We start from the raw sequence: 3,351 nt of genomic DNA, 5'->3' as shown, positions 1-3,351 counted from the left end.
GCAAAATTTAACAGTTTCAAAACAAAATTTTAAATTTTAAAATGAAAATTTCGCCCCAAAAAGGGGAAAATTCCGCCTAACTGATTGGCTCAGCAAGAGCCCAGTCAACTTGGCTATGCAAATATTCAAAAAATCAAGTTGTTTAACAATATTTCCAATAAAAATTGGCCAAAAACTTACAGCTTCTGGACATACATCCATCCGCTTGAAAACAACAACAACAACAACAACAACAACAATAATAATAATAATAATAATAATAATAATAATGAGAATAATAATGATAGCCCTGATACAGTTTTAGGCAGTGGCTCTCATGGCTTCTGATCTTAACTGATTGTAAGTGTTATCATGTATATATTTTGTCTTGATTTAAAAGATGGGCTACAGAAAATATTCTGCTCCATACCACAGATTTTCTAGTCAGTTGCTTGATCCTAACCAGTTGAATATGTCGCTTAATAGCTGACAATATGTGCATCTCTGATCACAAGCAGAAGTAGTTGGGGAGCACCATTCTTTGGGGTTTGAATAATTCACCTCTGGACACAAGAATGTTTTGTTCATCATCTTTAAACAAACCTTATTCAGGGTTCTTTTGAGTGGGAGGGGCTACTTGACATGAAGAAAATTCTAACTTGGCCCCATCTGCAAGATCATGCACTATTTATCATGATATGAGATCACCATGTTGTATATATGGTTGTGATGCATGTGCCTGGTGTACCCTTATCAGACAGGTAGTCATGATGGGTCTATTGAGCTTTGTATATTTGTACCCCAGTGTCAATTTGATGGCATGCACTGCTCTCTCATTCAGTAATAATAATAATAATAATAATCCTTTCTGCTAAAGGCACAAGGCCTAATAACAACAACAACAACAATGAATAAAATAAACGAAGCTAATCTTGCGTATTTTTAGCCCTGACAGATTTTCACTAGTAACGTGATGCCATCTTACTACTTACAGATGCAACCGTAATTGCAAACTTAATTGAGTAAGCAACATCTTGAATGTGATATAGGCATTCACAATTCTTGCTTTATTGTAGGCAAGAGGAAATAGTTTTTATATAGGCTAATAGCACGTGGTAATCAAGGGAATGTGTACAGATTGGGTATAACTTTTCTTCAGGTTGTTCAAAGCAGTCACATTGTAAATAGAAAATCTAAATGCTTCAGAGAAAGTGAAGGTTATTTTCAGATCTCAGTCCTATTTCAACTCTACCTTTATGACATAAATCTTTCCCTCTATTGGACACCAATGTACTGCTCTTTCTATTACTATATGATCTGATACTGTACCCACTAGCATAGCTAGAGTGTGTGCCATCCGGGGCAGCCCTTCCGTTTTCCACCACCAGACCCCACAAAAAGCACATATTGCCTGCAGCAGACCTAAAAGTGCTGCCTAGGGCGGACCGCCCCTACCACCACCAGCCCTAGCTATGTTAATGACTGTACCTAGTCCAACCAAGTGCTAAATACACAAGGTTATGTTGGATAAAGTGTCAGGGTTAGGGTTAGATTTGAACAGATGAGCCATGTGCAGCTAGTCTAATATCTTATCTGCTTACCCATCAGACAGCATTGGATATCTGTTAACCTTGAGTCACATGTACCCTGGGTATACCTCTACTGTTCTAGTTAAAGTACCCCACCTTGTTATAAGGTTATACTGTTTCCTTTGTCCTTTTACTTTTTTTTTTGATTTTTCACATATTAGTCCTAGGAGAATGTACAGTGTCCCTAACCCTTACATGTCATCCCCAACCAGAATTTTTTTTTTTTTCATAGTTTTATGACATTATAGTCCTAGGAGAATGTACAGTGCCCACAGCCCTTACATGTCATCCACAGCTGGGAAGGTCACTACAACTGACATTCAGTTGAAATTCCCACAAGCTAGGGCCTCCAAGAATAATGTTGAAAAGAGGGGGAGAGTTTTAAAAAGCTGAAGCAGGATTAGGTGTAGTGTTTGTTGTGAAATTTAACACTTTAGCATTTAATCTAGCCATATCCAGCCCAAATATTGTACCTGTCCTACCCTACAATGTCATTCTAAAAATACACAAATACACAATTGAAATCTTGAAGCTACTTGATAATGTGTGATTAGTTTAAAAGGATCTGAATAAATAATCATTACATTTGACAGCGTAATCTGAATGCTAAAGGGTTTAGGGTGCAAGATACAGTACAGATGGAAAATGGTTGAAAGATAGCTGAATCAGGTCCACATGAGTAGGAATAGTACACAGCTTCAAAAGCAGCTATGGTAGCAGAATGGTATATCACTTGAGTGGGTTAACAGTGGAAGAGTGTAACGGTTGTAGTACCTGCCATTTGTTGTGTAGTTCATGGTTAGTTAGTGGTGGAGTGCAGAGAAGTTAAATTCATCATAGCAACATTAGATTAGAGAATACAGTGTGTCAGTGTGCAAGGATGGTTGGTTGTTATAGTAACCAACACATTGCTGCATGTAGATAGATGGTGAATGAAGGTTTACCAATCAAAGAGATGGATTTTTTTTTTTTTTTTTTTTTTTTTTTTTTTTTTTTTTTTTTTTTTTTTTTTTTTTTTTGCTGTACTGTGGGTAGAATGTCTGTATGAATACCAGCAGCTGCACTATTCCAAATATGTGAGTAGTACTCAATATAGCAACAGCAATACAATCCCAAATATTAGAGGAGCTTACTAATGTGGTCTATGATGTTTGTGTGTTGCAGTAACAGTGTCCCAAGTAGCACTCTAATGTGTGTGCTGTATGTGTGTGTGTGTAACAGCTATATGATGCAATAATCCAAGAGATTTTAATTGCTTACTATTTATTACACACTTAGTGATGGGAATAAATCATTATCTAAAAAGCGAATTCCTGTCAAATAAGGCAAGGGAGACAACCCTGAAATCTTAGAATTAACCAATAAGCAATGAAATACAATATATGTTTATATCTACTGACATACTGAGGAATGGACAGACAGACAGACAGATGGATATGAAAAAGAGAGTGTTGGGGATAAAGATAATTACTGCAAAACACTGTAAACAAAATGGTGTAAGACAATAATATAGTTATTGATTTCGAAATTTTGTGCAAATAACATCAATATCAAAGAGAAAGCTAATACAGATTAAGTAAGGTAAAGGTTTTAAATCAGATTATATCAGATTATGTTTGTTGGAAGACTAGCTACATCATATCTGAAAGCATATAATCTATTATCATCACCACAGATGATGGATACTTGTGTCATTTTAATCTCTGTTTCAAATTGTGTGTGTGTGCATGATGTGATTAGAGAAAAATATTCATAAATTAAAACATTGAGGTATTTTTCCAGC

At 35.8% G+C, this 3,351-nt stretch overlaps 1 protein-coding gene across 6 annotated transcripts in view; it reads left to right on the top strand.

Annotated features, from left to right (window-relative positions):
* The window catches only part of LOC106880044 (potassium voltage-gated channel subfamily A member 1), a 300,439-nt gene that overhangs the window by 275,696 nt on the left and 21,392 nt on the right, over nucleotides 1-3,351 (top strand). The gene's annotated exons all lie outside the window — the stretch shown is intronic.

The sequence above is a fragment of the Octopus bimaculoides genome, chromosome 8 (genome assembly GCF_001194135.2).
Source record: "Octopus bimaculoides isolate UCB-OBI-ISO-001 chromosome 8, ASM119413v2, whole genome shotgun sequence".
NCBI lineage: Eukaryota > Metazoa > Mollusca > Cephalopoda > Octopoda > Octopodidae > Octopus > Octopus bimaculoides.
The sequence above is the reverse complement of the archived record's forward strand: the minus strand, read 5'-3'. Positions and strand labels throughout refer to the sequence as shown.